The 25,104-nt window shown below is 33.2% G+C and overlaps 1 pseudogene across 1 annotated transcript in view; it reads right to left on the bottom strand.

The window, feature by feature from the left end:
* The window catches only part of LOC143223889 (kalirin-like), a 155,905-nt pseudogene that overhangs the window by 124,341 nt on the left and 6,460 nt on the right, over positions 1-25,104 (bottom strand). Inside the window, exons 3-8 of the transcript XR_013013177.1 lie at positions 18,400-18,519; positions 10,727-10,916; positions 4,703-4,974; positions 4,168-4,283; positions 2,984-3,112; positions 1,837-1,961 (exon numbers count right to left, since the gene is read on the bottom strand). The product of XR_013013177.1 is annotated as a kalirin-like (transcript). The remainder of the gene's footprint in view (positions 1-1,836; positions 1,962-2,983; positions 3,113-4,167; positions 4,284-4,702; positions 4,975-10,726; positions 10,917-18,399; positions 18,520-25,104) is intronic.

Here is a 25,104-nt window from a genome sequence, read left to right as displayed (position 1 = left end):
CCATTCTAATCTGGTGTCTTGTGCTTTTTAGAGAGAAAATTAATTCATTACAGTTTTAAAAATTTTGATCTGATCCCCTCAAAAATAACATCCAAAATAAAGGTATGGAAAAAGTTTAGTTTTAAAATTGTGTTTTGATTTATAATTTGCTTGTGTAAAAAAGGAAAAATGATAGGAATTCATTTTGAATCATTAACAAAAATAGTATAATTTGTCTGTACCTCCAATATTCATCTACTCTTCACTTCACCACCTCATATTTAGTAAAAAATAACACAGAAATATGAAATGTTATCATGAAAAAAAGAAGTATGTGTGTACAATGAAAGAGACTTAAAGAGTATTCTTGAGTCTTTTCCGTGGGATTTGGGTTAGGAAGTAGAAAACATAGTGCAGACATTACAACTCAAATTTTCAACTCTTTTAACTGTAAAATAAGATATTTGGTAGTAATAAATATTTATTTTTCTTGATGCTTTAAGGCCAAGTAGATAATGTGTGCTAAAATACAAAAGAATATTTATTAAATGACATTTATTCCCTACTTAAAATCTTCAAGCACTGAATTGATTCTATAACATTAGTAACAGTAGACCTATTTGTACACTAATTTAAGCATTAGGCCTGATACATAAACGTTACATAAGGTTTAATTGAAATGCCACCTTGTAAATTTTATTTTGTTTCTGCTGCAAAACAATGTCATAAAACTTTTGAATTAAACTCTATTTTACTGTTATATCGCTAAAGTTATAAAAAATAAATAATAAAAACAAGCCCTTCTAACAAGTCAACATGAATATTGAGCATTCAACATAAACAACACAGTTGGCATGAAAACAATAAGACAACAGTTTTGTTGCTAAGTGATGGTGTATATTTTTCAGTATTATCAAAAACAAAGCAGTGAAACATTCTTGACAGTGCAACAAAGGGAACAAGTCTTTTACATTTAGTGATTAACATTTCTTTTAGAAAAACTAATAATAAGTAAATAAAAATGTCAAAGCTTCCCCTTACTTTGAGATAATCTAATTACATTGTTTTGTAGTTTTTCACACAATGTAAATATAAAATTAATTCCAGTGGCTCCCTTACTTGTTTATTATACTGAAGTATAAAATACTTTGGCAGTTCCTATTTCATATACAAAACACAATCCATTGGCAATCTGAAAATATTGAACATTAAATTGGACTTTGCTACAATATGAGCTTAGAGGTTAACAGGGAAAGATTCTTTTTGAAACAGCTGTTTCTAAAATGATTACAGGGGAACTTTTATAAACAGTGTCTATTTATATTAGTTTCAACAATATTATAGTATCACTAATAAGCAATAATAAAATGTGTCTTTCAGATTAATAGTTATGGTCATGTTTTGTAATGACATAATATACAGTTGCATACAGTAGTTATATTTTATTAAAAATGGTAGATTTCACTTCAAAACCTAATTTAGGCTCAAACTTTTAATGGTTATCAGGCTTTATGTTTGATTTATCTATAATTCAGACAGTTTCATTTATGAATGCAAATGCATAAGTGGCCAAAATAATGCAAGCAGGAAGAAAGAAAAAAAATCCATAGTCTATCAAATGATATTTTAAAAGATATAGAAAAAGAAATGTTGAACACAAGAAATAAGTTTACAAGTAAAATATAAAAATTGCCCACAACATACTTATATTAAAACAAAATGTTTTTCTTTGATCGCACAAGTTTTAAGAGTGAAAAATTACTTCATTGTTACATAAAATCACCAGTTTTGTAAGAAAATATTATATACTCACAAAAAAAAGAAACTTATCAAGGCACAAAATATCACTATCATATTCAGGCATTCAAAACTATGTAATGTTTCAGAGACTTGATCATAGTTACATCACACCCATCAAGCATGCTGAGATGCATCACATCATTGGCTTTTTTTGGTACATTCAACATCACATCTTTTTCATCCTGAAAAAAAAGTATGTTAAAACGTTGATATCAAATGGTAAAAAATACTACATGCAAAATGAAGAAAACATTTACACTTAAGATGGTGTTCTAAGTCTGTCTCATCTTTCATTCAAAAAACCTTTTTTAAATCCCCTTAGCCTCTCCAATAACCTGAATTTCCCAGTAGTGTACATTTCAGGTACACACATACCTGTACTCAAAATATCATTTTTATGACTGCTCATCATATTTCAGATGCAAATACTGTACATCTGTACAATGGCTTTTCTCACCTCAAGATAATTATGAGAAAACTCTCTTTGTTATACTTCAGATCTACACACCTACATCACTTTTCTCTCCCCAAGATAACTATCAGAAGACTCTCCCATTAACATTTTAGACCCACACATTTATACCACTTTCTTATCTTCATGACAACTATCAGAAAACTCTCCTAGTCCTATTTCAGATCCACCTATCTATACTTTTATCTCCTCAAGGCAACAGTTAGAAAATTCTTCCATTCATATTTTAGATCTACACATCTATACCATTTTTCTCTCTTGAAGAGAACAATCAGAAAATTGTTAACCATATTCCAGTTTCACACATTATGTAATAGAAATGCTTGTATATCAGAGTTGATGCTATTTATGAATTATTAATGCAAGCTCAAGGTGGTATAATACTGAATATAGGGCTTTAAAGCATTAGAGCTATTTCTATTCTTGCTTACATTAAATCTAAACAAACTTCTTTGTTATTTCTCTGTGTAAAACTTTAACATAATTGCCAAACATTCTCTCCACTAAATCTTTATACCAACTTTTTCTACATTAAAGTTTAAACCTAAATACCAAAACGTATCTACATTTCTTTGGTGTATCTCCTAAACATTCCCCATTACACACCTAAAATTCAGCTACTTCTTCTCTGAACCCCAAATTTAAATTTAAAGAACATTTATATTTTCCAGTTAAGTTCTGACAAACTATTTCTTTCTCTATACCAAATGTTTAAATCTACATGCTAACAACCTTTATTTGCCCTTCTTCACAACATGACAGCAGATCTTTCAACAGAACCTGATACTTAGTTATTCGCTGCACAGGTTTGATCAAATAATCTGCAATGCGATGAGGCATACAATGGTGATGCTGTACCTCCTATACCAAAGAATAAGATAGAAAATTTTTAATTATTTTAATGTATATATTTAAATAAAGTTAGAGATTATTTTAAGTCTGTAACCATAAAAATATCTTTACACACATAATTACATAAAACTGTAACAAATCTTTACAGGAAACAGTTACCTTAAATATTCTCAAGCTCTTTTCACCACACATTTACATAATAAACAAAATATATTTAGTCTTACTAAACTTTAAAGTACAGATGTTTGTCTTTAATTAATAATACACCAATTTCATAAAATGTTCAGGAAAGTTGTATGAAGATGCTATTTTGTTACAATTATGATGTCTATATTTACACAGTTACCACAGTTTAAATAACCCTGTCCCAACATCAACAAATAAAGAGGAACATTACATCATATTAAAAAGTCACAACAAAGAAGTCAGTAATTACAAACAATCAAATTACATCTTACTGAACTTGCTTCAATAAAATTATGTACATTTATATACAATAGCTAAATATGGAACAGATATGGGTTTAATTGCAACTTGTACAACGTAACTCACTTAAAAAAAATTGCCTGCATTATGGACTAGCAAGGAGTTGGACTCTGGTTTGTTTATACAATACTTCATATAAACCTCAAAATTCTGAGCCTACAAAATAAATACAAAATGTTTGTTAATTTATTATCTGTCTATCTATATGACACAGTGAAGGTTCTATTCACTGCTTCAGAAATGTGCTCATACTGAAGAAAGTAGAAACTTCTTGAGAACCTTACATAAACTTTTACACTAATGAGAAGCACTGTCATGAGATAAGTTACTTAAAATTAACTTAATAATAGTTATAAAATCGTAAGAATGTGTTGTTAGAGTTTAAAATTTTGTTATAAAACTTAACTTTGTAACATAACTATACAAAAAAAAAACACAAGAAAATCAAAATTCCCTCTTGTTGTAGTGTCATTAGTTTGTTTGTTATTAAATACAAAGCTACAAAATAGGCTATCTGTGTTGTGCTCACCAGAAGCAGTGAATAAAATCTGCAAATTTTTGTAAAATATTTTAAGTACCTGCCTAGCACTCATCTCAAACAATACATACTGCTGACACTGATCTAAGTATTTCTTTCTCGTAGTCCAGTATTCAAGGACTCTATTTTCTTGTTTCATCATCTGATCCATGACTCCTGAGAATAAGGATAAACACTTGTTATAATGGTGCAAAAACAAGCAAAGAAATAAATGTTTAGATTATCAACCCATTTATGACAGTATAAGTACAACTGATAAAAGGTTACACTTCAGACAACTGAATATTCATGTGTTTAATAAAACTGTAATAAAATTCCTTGGAGAAAAAGAAATCCTAAACTGTAACTTCCAGTTTGGAATCTATAGCGTAAATTATAAATTTAAGTCTGATGCAACCTCTGTTATAACATACAAGTTTTAGTTTATGCTACAAAGATTTGAATGCTGTAACCCACAGAATCATCACATACATACTCACAAGTCACTTACACTAAACTCTAGCTGTATGTATTTGCCTGTTATTAAAAATATGAATGGTTATATGAAGCCTAAACTTTGACTTCATTTTCAGGACCTCTTAGCTTTGCATCACTGCTATTAGAGTAATACTGGGCACAACGTGCTGCATACTTTAGAAATGTCTCTGCACTCCAACGGGCATGAGTACAAGCACGAAGAAAACTCTCTTCTTGTTCCTGATGCTTTGTTAGATACTGTGACACCAAACATGACTCGATTCTGACTGTCCTGATCACCCTCCTCACTTCCTGGTGTTCCACTACTCCCTCCACACCAGTCCTCATTTCACCTGTATTCTTGATCCAGACTGTCTAACACAGAACCAACCTAAAATATGTAAAACCATTAACACAGTATCAAAGCCCATAATCTATGGTGTATGTAAAACCACAAAATCCTAGTTTAACACTCAGTGATGTTGAGAAAACCCACTTGTAGAGAAAAATATATATGTAAAAATGGCTCGTTTGGGTTGAGAAAATTTTTGACGTAGAGGAGAGAACAATGTTTTAACCTTCTTCGGTCATCGTCAGGTTTACAAAGAAAGAAAAAGGTAACTGACCGGAAGCTGATCACAAGTTTGAAAGGGGTTGTGTAACTGAGTGTCGGAATGTAGAGGGCATGCTTAGATGTTTGAATATATAATTTTATATTACTTATTTAATTATTATTACTTATTATATTATTTTTAATATAGGTATAAAGGTGTTCATTTGTATTGGTTTATTTTGGGCTTGAGTTGTTGTATAAGCAAGACTTCTCTACTTTTGTATTTGTTTATGTTTGTCTCTTTATTTAGTATTTGAGTGTTTTCTATGGTTATGTTGTGTTTATTTGACTTGCAGTGTTCGAAAATGTGTGAAGGTGACTTTTTATGTTCTTTGAATCTGGTTTCCATTTTTCTACTTCTTTCTCCAATACAGAAGTTGTGGCAGTTATCACATTGTATTTTATAAATAATGTTGGTGTGGTGTTTGCCAGTGTAGTTTTTACATAGTATAGACCTTAGTTTTGTGCCTGGTTTTTGAATAAATTTGGTATTCACAGAAATGTCATATTTTGTTACTAATTTTTGCCAAATGTTGGTTATTTTTCTGCTGATGTCGGGAATATATGGTATGCAGCAGTATATGGTTTCGTTCTTTTTTGATTTGTGAGATATATTTACTTTTGTTGGTTGATTTTGCTTTTTGTCTAGGTGTGTGCGTGTAATGTTTCCTACGGTTTGTGGAGGAAATTTATTGATGTTGATGAAGTATTGTTTTATTTCATCTAATTCATCATTAATTTTATCTGGTGAGCATAGTTTTATGGCTGTGTTTATTTGGTTTCTTAGTATGTTGAGTTTTTGTTTTGTTTCATTTTGCCTCATTGGGCCTCATTTTCCTGAGACCCAAGAAATGTATAGTTTAGTATGGGTGATTTTTTGGTGGATTTCTGTTTTAAATGTGTATCGGCTCTTGTAATTTTGTGGTTAAGAAATAATATTTGATTGCTTTCTTCTTGTTCACATGTGAAGTTGTGTTGGGATGTATAGCGTTAATGTGATTGAAAAAATTAAGTGTGTGTTCTGTAGATGTGAATCCTGCAACCGTGTCATCTACATATCTGTACCAGTATAGTGGTGGATGTAATGCTGTGTTAATTGCTTGTGTTTCAACTTTTGTCATAAAAATATTGGCTAGAGAAATATATATGCAAAAACGGCTCGTTTGGGTTGAGAAAATATTTTACATAGAAGAGCGAACAACATTTCGACCTTTTTCGGTCATCGTCAGGTTCACTGAACCTCGTTCTCAACCCAAACAAGCTGTTTTTGCATATATATTTCTCTACAAGTGGGTTTCTCGACATCACTGATTAATATTGGCTGGAACTGGTGATACTGGGTTGCCCATGCTTAGGCCATTTGTTTGTATACAGTTGTGGTTGTTGAACATGAATTGTTTTCCAAATATTTTTTAGTTACTGTGCTATACATTAAGAAAAATAACTGAAATTTAAATATTTATTTGTAAATAATAATCAAACACACATGTTACGTATGGTACCTGACACCTCACCGTACCTCAAAAAAATTGGAAACTACACATTTATTGGTTACTGTGTAAGCATGATAACATAAAAAACAACACATTCATAAGCATTTTCACACCTATATCACCACTAAATCCTGACCATCCAAATTTACTGGATTGGATACAACTTTGTACAGAACAATAACAAATATTTTCTCTCACTTTTATATATTACTTCAGACAGATTTTGTTGCAACTACTGTACTGTGTAAAGAAGCCAATAAATCATATCCCAACTGTGATTTCAGAGCTAGGATCTGATCTGCTTATCAACCTAACTTCAAATACCTAACAACTTTATTGGATTGGTACTGAAGAGAACAGACATTATTATTCCTTTTGCTTCTTCTAATTTCCAAGCCATCTGCTAGTAATAAAATAACTACAGAAAATAAATGTGAAAAGGTGAGAAGTGTAAACTCCGACTAAAAACAGTTTGAAATTTTGTGATCATTATTAACAATACTATACATTACATTTTAGATTTGCAATCTTTATTTGTGTTATACTTTGATGACTTACCTACAACCTGGAGAATCAAGTATAATGTTACAGTAAAGAAAATAGCAGATATAATATTAAGCTTTATTAAAAATAAAATTATATTGTTTGATATTTAATTCTGAGGTATTTTACTTTTCATTTATTTTCACTATTTATTATTATAAAAGTAACTAAAATGTAAAAAGAGAGAAACTTATTATGTAAGATAATAAGAAAAGAATAAAATTGTTAAGGGAGTATACATTACAGCATTACACTATTTGATATCATAAAGTGAGCTGCATCTGTGCTGTGTGCCTTTCAATTTGTATTGAGAGACTTTTAGTCAGATATAGTTCAAATGATAATAAAACAAAACTTAATAAATATAAATAGATGTATACTGTTACAAGATTTAAAATATTTATAATAAAAAGCTGTGGTTTCTGTTACAATTTACAATTATTCTAAAAACAATGTACGTTAAATTTCCTAATTTTTAACATGGTTACAATTTCAATCAAATCAACTAACACCGTATAGGATTAACAATGATAAAACAGCAAATGGTTTTTTTCTTAGAAACGTCTGTTGATTACCTAGAAGAATATAGAGATTACACAAATAAAAGTTCATAATTTTCATATAAAGAAAAGTACTTTTAATCTTAAAATCAAAATTACTTTGCACATTGGATAGTCAATATTCTAAAAGAAAACATTCACAAGAAAATTTTTAATAAAAAAATCTTCATACTTGACTTAGAAATTTTATACTTCGTGTATGAAAACTTTGTTACCTTTGCTAATATACTGCAAAATTTTGTAATGATATGCATACATTATTATAGGATTAAAAGAATTCAAAGTACACAAAAGCTTGTTTTCATGTTACTCACTTCAAGTAGACTGCCAGCTGGCATGGATCCGAGCCTTGAACACAGGACCACTGTATATGTATGGAACAGGCACAGCAGTGATAGAGCCAGAGCAGATAGACTTTGTTATGGTGTCGGCGAGCTTGTTCCAATGAATACCAACGTGGATGGAAGTAGATGTTAAAGAGAAATGGGCCAGTCAGTTTTGAATATCTGCAAGAACAGGGTGTGAACCAACGTGAAGCGATTCCAGGGCTAGTAGATAACTAAGCGAGTCAGTATAAATAGTGTAGTTTGAGTACTACTGTTCTACGTGATCCAGGGCAAAAGAAATGGCCTACAGTTCAGCAGTGAATGAACACAGAAGCTGTAGAGGGGATTCTGTGAGCAACTGCCAAACCACAACAAACTATGGCAGAGCCCACACAGTCACCTGATTTTTAACCATCTGTATAAATAGGAATGGAAGGATGGTTCGAAAGATGTTTGGCAAATAACAGATAGTACTTCCAATTGGGAGTGCCTGCTTTTCTCAGATGACTTAAAGGTAGGTCACATTTGGGGACTGTAAGAAGCCATGGTGGGATGGGCTGACCAGTGGATACAGCAATGTTATCCAAGGACAGACCCAATCCATCCAACTGCGTCTGGATACGAAGGCCAAAAGGAGCAATGGCAAATCATTTGTTCTAAAAACGTATGGCCAATTGAATTATGAAAATACAACTCAAAGAGGGATGGTCTGGTAAGGAACGAAGTTTCGAAGCATAGAGTAAAGACAATTGCAAGCAGCAGTGATGCAAAGAAAGATCATGAGACTATATGTATAAGTTCTGAACTGAGGAAGTGCAGAAAGCCCCAGTGCAGAGCCAAAGTCATTGATGATGAATGGTGTCCAGCATCTTTAAGGCCGAGGTCCTGGCAGAGCCATAGACCAGTAATCCATAGTTGAGTTTCGATCAAATAAAAGCACTACATATCTTTAGCACAAAACATCAATCCACTCCCCAAGTGGAAATGGAGAATGCTCTGTGCTCTGGTACATTTGACACATAGCTGCTTGATGTGTGGTATGAAGGTCAGCTTACAGTCAAAGATAAGCCCAAAGAACTTTGTCTCAGGGACCACAGGCAATACAACTTCACCAATACAAAATTCAGGATCAGGGTGAATACCTGACTGGAAGCAAAAGTGCATGCAAACAGTTTTAGAGAGAGAGAAGTTAAAGCCATTTGTTGTGGTCTACTTCAGTAAATGATTAGGGTCAGTCTGTAGCTGCCACTTAAACCACCTCATATTCAATGATTGACGTGAGATGTGAAAGTCGTCGACACAGAGCCCGTTTGCAACAGTAAGAGAAAGTTGTTCAGTGATGGCATTAATCTTTATACTGAAAACTGTGACACTCAAAACACATCCCAAATATGGGAAAGTGTTGAACCCACACAAACTGTCCATTGAAACTTTTTAATAAAAATAAGCAAATGGTCTGATAACCCATATATATATTTCACACTCATAAGCATCGAGGTCCTTGCCACCAAGCACACATTAAAGAACCATGACATGACGTCTTTAAGTGACCAAATCACTGACACTGGAAAAATCTGAGACGGTTTGAAATGTACGGCCATACCCTGTCTTGATGGTGGCAGGTGAATGAGGTGAAGTAAATGTCAGAATGAGGACATTGGTCAGCATCATAATTCCATCTTTGCGAGTGGAGATACTCATCACTGCAGAAACTCCTTGGGTGGAGAAACCAGTGAGAATCTCTGACTTGGGGATGTTCTTCAAAACCCTTTCAACAATAACTCCTTGTGATGAATTCAAAGTAGCATGAGGTATAATCTCAATAGGTATATCCCCAATCATCTTTGAATGCAAGAGGAGTTCACTGTGTTGAGATGTGGATGTTTTCACCAATATGTCACCAGGGAGAATTAGAAAGGAAGGCATATGCTTTAAATGTTAGTTTCAAAGAGAATGTAGTATAAGAAAATGAGGTACCACAGGTGTTACAGGTGTTGAAGATTGCTGCTCAGAAACTTCAAGATGTAGTCATTTACCTACGGACTGTTTTTTCACTATTTTATTTAAGTTTTTATTTGGAGGATCCATATTAAAAAAAAGAATATTTCGGTGCCCACTAATCCCACCCTCCATGGAGCCCTATGAGGTAATGCACTACAATGCCAAACAAGGACACTGCAGCAATGCCAGGATTTCATGAGCACTATACCCAAACACCAGCATCAGATACAATGTCCACAACACCTGTTGAGAACATCCAATACTGGTATTTGGTTGAACCAAGGGGGCCACCCCAAGGCTGCCCTCCTACAGGAATTCAAGGCCAAAGCAGCGTGTTAGGGTTGGACCCTTCAACCACCAGGATCCTCTCCACCTCTTCACAGGTTACCACACACAGCAAACACATGGGTGGATGTTTAAATCCCAGAGGAGGTAAACTGAAATAACAGAACCTTCCTTGGGAGATCCCCTCACCACATAAAGGAATCCACACTGAGGAATTAACTAAAAATAATTCTGAAAATAAAACAACTGTAGTTAACACTAATTGCTACACTAAATATGTATGTATGTAGCATGTGAGAATTCCAATCCTACATATACATACCTGTTCTACAGTTTTATATAAATTCAGTGATGCCATCACAATTTTGTCAGTCTTCAGCATGGCTCATTAACGTGTACCAGCATTTTCCAACTTGTTCAGCGATTTCCCAAATGGTCAGCAGATCATAGTGATTAGACTGCATCAATATTTCTGTACGCTGCTGAACCTGAGCTGCACTAATGTGGGTTTTCTATTGAAACGTGAGACACAAATAATGGCAGGATAATCAACAAAGCTTTCTTCAAAATAAATTTTAATATACATCCATGTTTCATGAATTATAAAACTGTCATTAGCTACAGAGATTTTAAGTACCATATACAATTCCTTTCAGCAATTTTGTTTTGAAATACACTTTAAATTCATGTGAATTCTTACAATTTAAGAAGAGTTATTTATTTCATATAATGTTTTCTCCTTTTGTTTGTTTACTATTACTTTTTAAAAAATATGTTTTTCTTAATTTATATATTATCAATAAAACAACATTTGTAGTTTTACATTCAAAATTACAAAAGTCACAATTTTCTCATACTGAAAGTGTATTTCCAATAGGTAGTTACCTCTTCTCATATAATTAGCTATTCTTGCTCAGTGGTGCACTCTATATGCATGCCAAAAGCCTTCGGCCTTCTCTCCATTGAAAATGACTCATTCCAGGTTGTTTCTCATGCAAATTATCATGAGACAACCCTTCACCAAAGAGAGTACCACATACACCAAATTAACACTGAGTTTTAGCAGAAAATGGAAGCACTTGTTTTCAGTGGAAATAAAAGATTGGAAATGTTAGAGGAGACATGTACTTATCGAAAATACATTTTTAGTACAGGAAGATTATAACTTCTGATATGGTACATTATCCTCTGTCATATAATTACCTGATAGGAAGAGGAGACTGTGTGAAGGAAGGAATGAAGCATCTGAAGGACACACCTTGAGACTACAGAGTTAGATTTAAAGGTCTGAATCTTATATACTCTTCACTCATCTGAGAAAAGTGTTATATATCTGGGCAGAAAACAGAAGAGCACATCAAACTGGTATCCACAGGTGTAGAATGGCTAAGGTGCAATGGACCATACTCAGCAAGTCAACTACCTCCAAAACCCATGCCACTGGGAACAAACATCCATAGACAGTAGGATGAGGATGATTCTGTCTTCAACTCAAGTTCAAGAAACCAGAGGAGATCTCAGACTTCCCTAACTTTAAAACAAGGCACATGTTAAGAATAGAAAAGTACATATATCAATGTTGGCCCCTAACATCTGGAATCATAAATGACGATTACCCTCAACATTGAAAATCAATGGAACCAACCCAGATGCAAAGTACTCATAATAAGATACATCTTGGGAGAGCAAAAGGAAAAGAACCATAACAATTACAAGAACCTCCACCATGATTAACAACACAGATGAAGTATGGTTGACAAAGAAAGATATCCATAAATGCATGTGTGAAGATTTATGTTGATTGGTTCATCTATATATCAAAAACCACCATCCACATGGGGGTAAGATGGGAGATCCCAAAGAAATGTGTGAACTGCAATTTGATATTGCATGCCTTTGGTACATACAGATTTATTCAATACAGTGCACAGCAGGGATGGGTAGCTATCCCTTCCTGCCTTACCCATGTAGTACATGGGTGGTATGATCCAAAATGGACATACTTACAATTCAATTTCATTACAAGCAACCTTGTGGAACTCCCCATCTCAACAGTATGCATTACATGGCCATGGAACATATTAAGCTCACTGACACAGCTGAGCAGTGTGAATTTTAAAGGTTAAAAAACACCTGCTCAAGCAAAACTCACTACAGAGTGGGATTCAAACAGTGAAATTTATGATAAAAAAAAGAAATTAACTCCTGTAAAATTCAGAAAAGAATAAATATAACTTATCCAGTCTCATAGTCACACACAAGTCCAAATAAAGTCTTCAGGTACAAGATGATATTCTAAAAAGAAAGAAACAAACCAATGCAAAAAATGAAAGGTTAATGTATTAGGTGTAGTCCACATCACCCACAGAAGAATTTCCTTCAACAGACAAAAAAATGAGATGCAAGAGAAAAGGTTAGGTGTCATATTTGATGAAAAGATACCTGGAACAAAGTATATAAGGAAAACAACAGAGAGGAATAAACCAAATAACACAATACACATATGCTGTGAAATTCAATAGACATCAAACGGATGAGCAGTGGTACTGAAACCAGTGTGATGTAAATGGATCAGCAAAGCTCAGAACCTACACTGTTTATTGGACAAGCACAACTTTGAACCATATAATAAATGTTTTCACACATTTTAAATGCAATTTTATTACCCTTGGGAGTTTCTTTTGTAAGTGTTGTAGGAAGCACAAGCTGCTTAGTCCAATAGTTTCTTGAAGCAAGGGCACATATGAATGACACTTTTCAGTTTTGCACGTGTTCTTGCTCTCGAGGGTGTCGTATTATGGGTCTGTGTGCAATGATGGGCTTAAACATGCTAAGACAGTCAGTGATTTCAGTTTTATTTACAGTGGGTTTGACTATAGATGCTGAAAGTAAAATAAACACAGAAAATTTATGGGATATGTTTAACAGTTGCAATTCTCAGAATATGTACTTTGAGACCTAGTGATTAAAAGGTTTTAGAGGTTTTACAAATGGATACAAGATTTTCAAGACAAAAGTATTCTTAATCTCAAAATGAAAATCACTTTGCTCTCGTACTTGTTTAAAAAAAATCAACAATTTCATGAACAAATATTAATTAAAAAATACTTTATTAAAAAATCTGATTTTTCATGTACAAAAGCCTTGTAAATTTTACTAAAAGTCTACCAAATTTTGTGAAGATACATTTATTGTAAGTTACTAGTATGTAAACCGTAATAAATATACAGTTATAAGTTTGGTCCAATGGGCCTAGGCAGTGTTGGTAAAGATAAAGGGGAAAATATATAAAGAACATACATAAAACATCAATGGCAAATAAATCAGACACCAGATTTTCTCAGGTTAAAAGAAGAAAAAATTAAATATTAAGGAAAAGGTTAAAAAAGAAACATGTGGAAAGTGGTTCAAACAAAGGCACTGTAAGGCAATGGAAGACCATATTAGCATCCAGTCCAGAAGGGTAGCCTGTTATGAAGGATAAGTAATCTGGAAAAAACAGATCAACAAGGAAAGTGCAGAAGAGGTATCAGGAGAAATAGTAGGTGTGGGATAAAGTCAATGTGTGATTAAATGGCCAGGTAACAAATTCTGCAATACAAGGAACAGTGGGTCAATCAGAAGAAAAAAACCCAGCAAAAAGACCAACAGCAGTAAACATTCCATTTACCCTGATCAACTTCCACGAAGGAAAGGCATATGGAATAAGCCAGAAACAAAGCTACATATCAGGACACTCCAGACCTCCTCACCAAGGCCTGGATAACAACCAACTGAAGGTTGGGATGAAGCACCAATGACTAAAGTTGCTGAAGAATGGAGGGAAACAAAGATATAAGTTGGAGCTGGATAAGATGAGGCAACTATGGCTGAGTTGGCCTTGAAGGAGCAATCAGGAGGACCTAACACAGAATGGTAGGGATGATTAAAATTAGTCAGTGAAGGGTTGAATAGGAGGATAAACACAGAGGTATTTGTTGGCCCAATCCTGACAGAAAGCATCAACAACATGGGAAAGAGGATGAGGAATCAGAAACAAAAACAGAGTTAGTGTGTGGTTTAGCAATGTAACAAATGCACTGATGTGAGGAGTACCCCACTGAAGAAAAAGTTATTGGAAAACAATATGATCAAGAGGCAACTTCATCAGACAGATTCTGTCTAAAAGGAAAAGAGGATCTATGAAACTGAAAGCACTTGGAACATTTTGCACATGTGAAGGCCCAGAAAAGAAGATCCAACATGCAAAAATATAAGGATTGAGAATGCCAGCCTGGTGATTGAGATAAGAAACCACTGTGGAATTGTTGCAATGAATCATTTCCAGTCAGCGAGTGGTCAAATAGAGGAAATGATCCATGGCTCAATGGACAGCAAAAAGCTTTGACTGTTAACTTGAAATGATTTCTTGGCCTCAAACCAACACTCTGAAGCCTCTTGCTGATCAAACCACACACACCCCATCCCTGGAAAGAAGCATCCATGAAAATAAGTAAATCCTGACAAGAAGAATGGAGAACATTTGACAACATATGGGTCCTGTCCAACTTGCAATGAAAACTGTCAACAACAGTAGGAGGAAGGGTAATAAGAGCCTGCAAGGATTCCTTGCAAAATTCCACTTGTCATGAATAGCAAGCATATAAGCACAATCTACGTGAATAAGTGTAGTCATGATAGACCATATCCACAAAAGCAACAGAGCTGTAAAAGCATAGAAAAATGAAAGCTCCATCAAACAAAGTTGACAAGAAGAAGATTGGACCCTACAGAAATGAGTGTTTAATAAATTACTCATATGGATCAATTATCAGGTAGGTCAAAGGAAAGACTTCATCAGTTTGATTAACAGACCTACTTCAGCCACATTCTGAATCAGCTGAAGATTATGACAAGCAGTCTCCTGTTTGAAAGAAGATAACAGTGGCCAGTCATCCGTATAATAATGAAAACGTATCCAAAGAGTATGAAGATTGTAGAGAAAAGCTCGAATCATCTGACAAAAAAAAAATGAAACTTCGGACAAAGGCAAGTCAAAAGGGCAATGCAAGAAACTGATAAATCACCCGTCAATGAACACACTGAAGACATAGTTGCAAATGCCAAGCTACTGGTATATGTATATACTTCATGACATCCATCTTGTTCATCCACTAACCTTGAGAAAAACCCACCTAACTGAGAGAAGTGATTTCATGGTAAAATAAGGAAGACTGAAAAATTGATTGAGGTGGTACAAATCTATTATAGACTGCCAGTCTCCAGGTTTCTTTGGGACAACAAACAGCTGGGAATAAAAACTGGAAGAAAGATGTGTCACAGGTTTAATGATCTTTTGATACAGAAGACACAAAAAAGAAAATTGGTATCTGTGACAAAGAAGAAAGGGAAAGGAACTGTCTGTCTGAGAAAACTCAAATAACCCGTTAATCAGTGACAAAATTATTGCCAAAAGGGAAAATAAAAGTCTTGCAATCAAGACCAGAATCCATCAAGTAGTCACCGGTACTATTGGTTTTGAACCAACCTACATCAAATAAAACAATAAGATACAGAAACCCTGGAAGAAAGAACAGGAAAGGTTTCAGAAAGACTAGAACAAAAAACAGAAATAGGAGCTTGTCATCATTCTGACTGCCACAAATGAGCTTCCAAAGAAAAAAAGGGTAGTATTAACACGGGGATTCCATAAAATTCCAAAGAGTTAGGGATATGGTTGAAAACATACTGCTTAACAAAAGAAGCTGTAAATAATTTTCTGAGCTACATGAGTGGCAAATAAACCTGTGACAAGGCCAGATCATGATGCATAAGATCCCTAAAACAGAAAAACTACGTATGTAAGGTAAGAACAGAGGATGACTAATGAGTCAATGTGGAGGTAACAAGGGAGAGGCTGTCCCTTAAAAATTACTAAGAATTTCATTGCACATCCTCTAAAAGTGGACGTATGGTAGATAAATACTGTAGAAATGAAGCAAGAGTAAGATAAAGGTGTGGAAACTGAGCACATGAGTTAAATGCCACAGAAAATCACGAAGTGTCAATCAAACTGACAAAGAAGAACTTAAAAACTGAGAGTCTAGAAATGTATAGTCTGCATAATGAAATACCAAAGTAAATTGATCTGTAGTCAATGGGGGCAAGACATGCTGGCACTCCAACCAGTCAGGAAGCAAAATGATTAAATGAACTGTTATGTCTAGGGAAGGTGAGAAAACTAAACAAGGACAAGAACTATTGTGCAACAAATGAGGATCACAGAAATCAGGGGAAATGGATAAAACATCACAAACCTGAGAAATCATATCTATAAATATCATATTAGATTTAGAAGTTCCCACAGAGTGAGCACAGAAACACATGGCAAAATCCAGTGGTGAAAAACTTCTATCAAAAACTTCATCAGAATGAACAGATTCTGATTGCTTGTGAGGAAGTGGAACAACTTCAGGAGAAAGGAGTTGACTTGTGGAAGATAGTTATATAGCTCATTTCTTGCAAAGCCACTTGACAAAAATACTACATACTTTAAAAAAATAATTAGTTGTTGACTCCAACAACGTCTTTATCAGAACCTCATAATAAATAACATTAATATGCCAGATAGTTTTTTTTGACAAAAGAAGCATAAATGCTCCTAACATCTTTTATAATTGTTACATACAAAACTTAACAAGAAAGTAAGCGCTCCCAGTAGAAATTTGTAGAACCTTACATAATTTCTTTGTAATAAATTTACACATTTAGAACTATGTAAATTTTGCAAAAACATTGTATATTCTTTCAAAAACCTCCAATGTTTTCACATTTTTGGTAAAAACACAAAGATTATCAACTTTTGTTAAACAGCATTGATGATCTTAACTTCTACACAGTAACTAATATCTCAGCAGCTGCATCAAGATTACTATCTTCTAAATAATAGTACAATTATTTGAGTAAGAAAACACATTATACTAATATAATAATATGTAAGCAAACGTCAATTTAAAGCATAAGGAAATGATTTATTTACAGTGGAATATACGTTTTGAAACAACATTGATCTGTCTTCTTCTGTCAAAATATGAAGTATTTTTCAGCACAAGTAAACCATTTATTTATGCTTATAAATCATTGTCTGTCTTCTTATCTTACCAATTACCTTAGCTTACTTACATTAACACTAAAGCAACTAACATATTAGCAACATCAAAATAAACAACTTCTTGACACCACCACTATAGGTACTAATATATTCAGAAAGCCAGAAAAGTTACTAAATATTTATAAAAGCATTTAAAACTTTAACTTCTTTACAGTAGTAACAAAGTTAACTAATACCTAGGTAACAGTTCCAAGGTTATTAACTTCTTGACACTGCCACTATAGTAGCAAATTTCAGAAAAACACAAAAGCAGCTAATGCATTTATAACAGAGCAAATACTTCAGAGAAAAATATTAATCATTGTCTCTCCAACACTTAGTGACTGACAATTTGCTGTCAACAAATCTTAAGTACCTATAAAGTGATCTTAATTTACAACATTGGCTTTTTCCCTTTGTGCAAGATAAGTTGTTGAGGACTTGTGAGAATAAACTGTCCTTACAAGTTCATTAAACTACATTATTAACTTCCTTACAGTCTTTAATCTGAAAAATGTAGATGAAAACTAATAAGAGTTTTAAGGATCAATTCTAAAAAATTATTAATTAATTAAAATTTTGAAAACAGCTTCATACGCATTGATACAAGTAAATGGACAGATGAATGAATAATATACATATTAAAGTATAAAAATATACAAATTAAAAAAAGCTCATTAAAACTCAGTGAGTCTTAATAAGAATTGGTAGATCCTATTTCGAAAATAATCAAATTAGTAATGTTTCAAAAGGCATAGAAGTGAAATCAGTGGTTAAATTAATATGATCTTATGCTAAAATAAAGCTTTTTAATACCATAATTCATTGCAAGGAAGAGAACATAACTTTTCCTGACAAACAGTTACCTCAATAGCAAGTTGAAACTGCTTGTGCTCAGCTTGTAGCTGCTCTGCTTCCTGTAAGCTGATGGGAAAGAGGAAATTGACATTTAGCATGGATTTTCTACTCCTTATCCATGATAAAACCTGTAAAAACAGATCAATGTTAGTGTAATATTTCACAACAGTATTTCATATATAATAACAAAAATGTCATGAATTTTGTTTATTCAAAGACGTATGAAAAGGCCCAACCTCATTTAATTCTTTTTTTAATATAAAATGCAGCTTGCAGATAAAAAAAAATTCATTTGTTAGTGAGATGGCTTCTCACTGGGTCTTTAGCAGGTTGTAATTACAGAATTTTCTATTCCCTGTAGGATAAGAAAGATTACCATTGAATACGATCTGTAAAAGATACTGACCTTTCAACAAACATCCTTTCTTTCCATTTCTTTGATGAGTACGATATATGTTATCTCAGGTGTTTTATACTCAAGTATTGTTTTAAAATTTTTCACCTTACATTTTCTTTACCATTCCAGGAATTCACTTGTATCAGAAAATTCAACCACTGTATTCAGTGATATATATGAATGGATTTTTCAAAACTAATCTTATGTATTTCTTAGAGGTTTAGTGTATAGGACAACCTCTACTATCAAGCATGTCTGGAACATACCTTTTGTAAAGAAATTCTTAGAAGTTGTTTCTAACATGCACTCTGGGGTAATCAATACAACCAAAAGTGTTATTTTAAGCTCTTCAAATGCCACACACAACTCAATACAACATAACTTAAGTCTCAAATATGTAATAAACAATTTTACAAAATGTTCATCACAATTTCAATCCTTTTTCATTATAAAAAATAATAAACTTTAAATTTTAGTGATTACTATAAAAACATGCTTAGGAAATTAGTGTACATCACTAGAAACAAACGTTTTCATATAACATTAGCAATATTTCAGTATGACACGACAAAATTGATCAACACATTTGAAATAAAAAATATCTTGACTAATTATAAATAGCATGTGTGATAAATAACTTCTAATTACAAAGAATCAAGATAAATGACACAATTACAAATATGTTATAGATAGCACAATATCAGTGCAACATAGTTTTGGTTAAATATACTATTAACCAGAGAGTTCTTACTGGAACCTATATCTAAGATCACTGGTAAAATCAGGCATTGCTTTAAGAATAAAAAGTATTACTTTACACATCTGCAACTTCAGTATTCTAATTCACCTGTTTATTCCTAGTAATTTAAAGTATTCACATATTTAATTGGTAGTGTTTTGATTATATTATCCCATTCCATAATATTACTTTTTCAATAAATATTATCTTGTATAATAATGATTAAATACAGAGCTAGTTATGTCTTTTAGAATGTGTTGAAGAACTTGAGTAACAACAAAAGATACAGATCATTAATTTGTTGTAAAACAATATGAACTACATTTGTTAATTGTATGTCAGAATTAGTAGGGGGAAAAAGTAGATTATAATGTTTCAGACCTTTTTTTGTTTGTTTTAGAATTTTTACACAAAGCAACAGAAGATGAATCTGATATATAGGCAAAAACTTTCCTTAAATTATAAACTAACAGACTAGTGTGAACATAGCTAACTAACCAAACTCGCCATGAATTTTTATACTACCCTCATTTGACAAATAACAAAATTTGACAATCTCGTTTTTTACAGTAAAGATAAATAAAGCATGAACTATTTGATTTATGCAGTAAATCCTGAAACCTCTTTGTAAATTCAAAAAGCAAATCAATATTACAAACAGAACATAGATCAATTTATTTCTTTATAATAATGCATTAACATGTTTCTTTACAAGCTATTCTCTAATTTTCTGTAGAAAATAAAATACAAATGTACAGAAGGTAATACTTTTGAAACTGTAATGAGAGATTGCTCAAGAAAGGTAATAAATCCTTTACAAGGTGCATGTAATGGGTAAGATTACAGTTGTTTGACATTTTATTGTGCATAGAAACTAGGCTATTTGTGTGAAACAACCAGTACAAAAATAAAATAACAGTGAAAGTATTAAAAAGCATAAAGGGATATTAAGTTAACACAAAAACGGTGCCCCAACAATGGATGAAAGCTTAAATAGAATTAAAAAGGTCAATGGTTGGGTGGCATCGACCACAGCCACTCTCTCAAAATGATCACTGCCAACTGTCAACCCTCCAAGAAAAGTAGAAGAAAATTGAAGGGCAGCAGATAGAGTGATCAATAACAGCAAAAGACTAAGTGCAGAACCAGTACTGAAAAAGAGAAAAGTTGTAATCCAAAAGCATACACTCTATGGAATGATTCCTCCCATCAATATCAGCACCACCCCAGAAGGGATTATGTGCATTAAAATCCCCCAGGAAAAAAAGGGAGATGATAACTGTTCAATGAGAGCATCAAGGTCTGACTAATCATAAGTCTCTTCAGGAGACAGATAGAGAGAACAAAAGGTGATGGTATGATCCAAGGAAACATGAATGGCTACAGCCTCCAGGGTGTATAGAGTGGCAAATACGGGGCAAGCATATGCTGACTGACCAGCAGTGCCATCCCTCCATGCACTCATTCATCACACAATCAATCATTTCTCTACAAAGAAAACTGCCAAAAGTTGACTACATCAGCAGGTTTTAGAAATGTTTCCTGTAAGGAGAATCACACAGGATGGTAAGAATCAATCAAATCCTTAATGTTATCTGTATTTGAACAAAAGCCTTGACAGTTCTACTGTGTCAGAGGCCACTTTTATATATCTGGAGGAAAAAGGAGCAGGGACCCCTTCTATTTTAAAAAACGTTTTTTCTTTGTTGGACAAAGATTTATCAAACTCCATGGATCCTGTCCTAGGTAGCATAGGCAAGTCTCTGTCTGTGCATAAAGATTCCAGTGACTGATGGCATGAAGAAGTAATCATTTTGCATCTCAGGGCTGGAAAAGAAAATGGACCTAAGGAAATGCCCAAACCCAAAGTAAAAAAAAGTAGACCTGGGCATCCACCAAAAGGAATGGCAGGGACAGAGATGGGAGTGGACATAGATTCAGCAACTCTTTTAACTGTGGAGAGCAAGACTCTTACAGATGTTTTGCAAATGACTCTGCTAGAGGCAAGGAGAAGTCTGTCTGCACTCCCACTGTGGTAGTGAAACCAAGTGCATCAGCGTATGTCCAAGATGGAGTGGGAGATAATAATTTCTTAGCCTTTGGGTAGGAGATACTGTTCAGTCTTCAAGCATTACACCTCTCTTTCTCCACCCACTTAGGGCAAGAACTAGAGTAAGAAGAATGTGAACCATTACAGTTCACACAGTGTGGTACCAGTTTGCACTCATAGGAATCATAGTCTTTACTACCACAATGAGCACATTTTAAAGAACCACAACATGATGTTTTTGAATGACCAAAGCACTGACAGTGGAAACAGACTCTCAGAGGGTTGGGAATATATGACCATACCTTACAGTTCAGATAACTTTGGATATGGTGATGTAAACATCAAATTCAGAACATTAATAGGCATCATAATACTGTCTTTGCAAGTGGAGATTTGGTGCACCACAGAAACACCTTGACTGGAAAAATCAGCAAGAATCTCTAACTTTGGAATATTCTTCAAGTGCTTCTCAACAATAACCCCTTTAGTGGAATACAGAGTAGCATGGGGAGTAACCTTGATGGGTGTATTCCCAATGCTCTTTGAACTTGAAAAGAGTTTGGTGTGTTGTGGTGAAGATGTTTTCACCAAGATGTCTACTGAATGCAGTTTCCTTACTGGCTTGGGGTAGCCAGTAAGCTTCTCTAATACATTTTCAATAAAAAAGGTGGATATCTCCTTTAAATATTTCTGAGACAATGATTGCAGAATGAGAAATCAATCTGGAGGAAAAAGATTGATTTTTCCACTGTTTTGGAAATGAAAAAAGTATTTGGATATGGGAGTACATCCATATGTACTCATTCCTTTATAATTCTATAAAGCCAATTTATAGGCTTTATCATCTTCTCCAAAGTTTCAGATAGCATTTGAAGCTCTCCTCAGTGCTTTTGCACTTCAATGACAGTGTTTGTGCAAATCCAACAAAACAGTTTTAAAATCAAAGATCTTTGTCTCTCTATCCTTCATTGCATCTAATGCACAAAGTTCCAGTCTGTGACTTACAGAATGCATGGCGAGAAGATAAGGCACTTAATTTTTGTCACACAGTCCATTAGACTTTACTGCTTTCAAAAAACCTCAACATGAGGATGCTCCATGTTCTTTATTTTTCCAAAGACAAGTTTTGGTTCATCGTCCACCACAATCTGAGTGTACACCATCTTTCACAAATGGACACATCTAACACATCAAACATTATAAGTAATACCTGTGCATTCTTCAGTAAACTGTATGTTTTTTAGTCAGATATCCTCATATATTAACTGTATAAACTTTCAACAACGGATTTCACTGATGCTATTTTTAAACCCCTTCTGATTTACATTCAAAATTTAATTAAGCCACTTTAACATAAATATAATTTAATGAAATTACTTATCAAACAAGTTAAAGCTTAAAGTTTTATATTATCTAAGTTTTATTCCTTAGAAACATTTAAAACAGGTTTCTGCTGTCATGCACTAATCCACTCACAGTTACAAGTCTAAATTTAGGAGCTATCATATATAATATTGTGAGAATAGAATAAAGATTGTTAGCACGGATGGTCAAATTAAAGTTTCATCTGTCTTTTATTGGTATCTGGAAAAATTTCTAAAAATGTTTTGATGATGGTTTTGCATTCTAATATTTCTAAGTTAAAGGTCAGCCATGCCCACTTGTAAAGTCAAAGCTGTGTTGCCATGTGGCAGTTTAAAGTTGAATGGCATGCTTACAACCAACAGAAAGATGAAATTACACACTATTCAGTTATATTATGAAGAAACCTCTACCAGTGTATAGATTTGTAGCATGTGATAGAAAAGAATTTTGCTGTATTGTTCTCTTGAGGTGCATCTGGTGCTTGGCTTGTGTTTTTTGTTTCTATGTATTAGTTTGCTAAACAGTTATTTCACATTCGGGTTTTAAATTTATGTCTTAATTAGTTATGTATTATTTCTATTCATAAATGCATATTTAAAAATTTTCTGATTTTATACATTTAACTTGATTAGTTTCGCTTGTGAAAATATCCAAGCATAATGGCATTATTTGTGTGTGCAAGTGTTAATTAAAATATTTGTGGACAGCCTTTGCCCTATAATAATTGCTGGGTCCCATTGGCAGGAACAGGTTTAGCATATCTGCATCGAGAATAAAAGACACAGAACTGGAAAGAAAAGTTAAATTATAAATAAAAAGATAAAAATGTGAAATTATACAAAATTACACAAAACACCTTGATAAGTTTAAACAGTATTTATATATTTCTGTTTCTTAAATTTAATCATTTAATTTCATTGTATGTTGATGATAATATCTGGAGTTAATGACATAATAGAGAAAATACAAACATTTACTTTAAAACACATTTGATATTCATTAAGGAGGTTCTAAAGATTATGCATATGAAATTTGAAAACTGTAAGGTAATAATGAGTATTTTTACACTCAAAATCAAAATCACATTGCATGTTAACTATTCATAATGCAGGTGTAAATCATTGCATTAAATAACGAATGTTTATTATATATACTACAAGAAATCAAAATTAATATCTTAATTTTCTAAAATTATATAATCTTAGGATCATTCAACATAAAACCATTTAATCACCTAGTTTCATTGTTATAAAGAACTTTCCCATGAGTTACATACAAATTTATAATGTAAGTAGATTGGTTGGTTGCTTGATTTAGTGTTTTATGGCACAAATCAGCTAGGCTATCTGCAGCAAACATCCGGTAAAAAAACTAAAAGTAAATTTTGTAAAATTCGTAGAAGGAAATTAAAGTAAAACAAAACAAAGTTTAAAAAAAAACACATAAATAGCATAAAACAAATGTTTACATCTAGTCTACAACATTAAGAGAAAAACTGCAGTAATGCAAGTTGTAAAGGACTTTCTGTACTATAACTGTAATTATCATAGCTCACCAGGAAGACTAACAGGAAAGTACAAAAAACCACCGTCAGTCACCTGAAGTTGGCCTTTCCAGTCCTGGTTCTGGGTTATTTGGTGTTATGACCATTTTCAAAAATGAAAGTAAAAAAAAGTTTTAAAAACGTGTAGCAAAATTATAATAATAATAAGATGACTAACAGGTAGTTCAAATGGATAGTTCAAACAGCAGAATTAGTCACCTGAAGTTGGCCTATCCAGTCTTGGTTTCGAGATCTTTAATGTTACGGCTAGTTTCTAATTTCAAATTGAACTAAATGAAATGTTATTTTTTAAAGGGAGCCACATTAAAAAGGGTGTACTGTATGAATTAAAAAACTTAAATGGCATTAAAAAGATTAATGGTCTGTAAAATAAAAACATCACCAAGGTGGAGGGTGTCACTATCACCAATAACACTGTCTAACATTATGAACAAACCTTAGGAAGAACATGTTTAAAATGGTACTGTCACTGAGAGTTGTAAGTAAAATGTGGCTTACAGTGATCTGAGTGTTACACAAACTACATATTGGTGCTTCAGTTCCAGATAAAAGAAAACTATGAGTTAAAAAACTGTGACCAATGCGTAGTCTGGATAGA

The sequence above is a fragment of the Tachypleus tridentatus genome, chromosome 8, assembly GCF_004210375.1.
Source record: "Tachypleus tridentatus isolate NWPU-2018 chromosome 8, ASM421037v1, whole genome shotgun sequence".
Lineage (NCBI taxonomy): Eukaryota > Metazoa > Arthropoda > Merostomata > Xiphosura > Limulidae > Tachypleus > Tachypleus tridentatus.
The sequence above is the reverse complement of the archived record's forward strand: the minus strand, read 5'-3'. Positions and strand labels throughout refer to the sequence as shown.